The sequence below is a fragment of the Poecilia formosa genome, unplaced genomic scaffold, assembly GCF_000485575.1.
Source record: "Poecilia formosa unplaced genomic scaffold, Poecilia_formosa-5.1.2 Scaffold44, whole genome shotgun sequence".
Lineage (NCBI taxonomy): Eukaryota > Metazoa > Chordata > Actinopteri > Cyprinodontiformes > Poeciliidae > Poecilia > Poecilia formosa.
The window spans coordinates 465,381-466,624 of NW_006799983.1; positions in this window are offsets into that span (position 1 = coordinate 465,381).

Here is a 1,244-nt window from a genome sequence, read left to right on the forward strand (position 1 = left end):
ACATTTCAGTGAGATCAAATATTTGACGCTGCAGGACTTTGGGATTTTTACAGACTCAAATTTACCCAGAATCCTTTCAGTTTGATTCAAAGTTAAACTGTAATCTCTCAATTAAAGGACTAAAACTTTGTTGGTTTTCCATCACTGTAATATTTGCTTTACATTTTGTATCAGAATTGTGTTGGTGTATAAGGACTAACGTATGGGTAAATTACAGAGTAAAGCTGTAAGTTTCAATCAACAAGCTGATTGATTGAAGCTTGCAGTGTCAATTGTTGGTCCAGGAAGTTCTCAGCAGCAATTTATGAGTAATTTCCCTCTGTGTTATCTCAGGATGTATGGGAGCTTAAGTTTATTATATCACATAATAAAAACAGAAAACTGTCTTAAAACTGTGTAGAAGTGAAACAACAGGCACAGGAACCTCGATCTGTCTCTTCAAGCCCAAACTGAACTTTTCATTTCATCAATTTTCCCAGTAATGGGTTTACACTCCCCTCTGCTGCTGAATGTGGAAAACTAAATTCAAACAATAAGTCACTCTATGACAAACACCTTCGACATAAAATGTAAAACTTCCTACCCATTTTGCTCACTATATTTGAATGTAAATAGCTGTAATATTTAAAAAGAAATGCTCTCTGGTTAAACCCCGTGTTTCAGGAGAAACACGGGGTTCTGCAAAGTACTAGCAAAGGTGTCCTAAAAAGTGAACAGATTTGTTATTTAGAAATGTGTACAAAGCTCTTAATGTAACCATCAGCAGCATGGTTACATTAAGAGTGTAAAAAGTTTTCTTCTAAGTTTCATCTGCACACAAGGTGTGTCAGGATGAACTCTTCTGTGACCCTATTTTAGGAATACAACACAGAGTTATTAAAAATATATATATGTAATTTTAATTCTAAAACAAATCAGAAAGTCTGACTTTCTAAAGCAATTCATCAAAACAAAAAAAAAGACATTAAATCACTGATTACTTTTTTATTTCACCACCAAAGTGTCTGAATGTAATAAGAAACAAATAAATCAAGTTTTATGAACATTAAAAAAGAGATAGGCAAATACTTTTGTTGACATGCCAATCCACGATGTGATTATTATTCTCATTAAAACTTGACAGTTTCCACAGAAGAAGCTCTCTCCATCTATTTTTATATAAACCTCAGTCACAAAACTTAGTGATGTTGAAAATCAGCTGCTGTGTCTCTTGCGGTTCACCAACAATAAGCTGAAACTGTTGT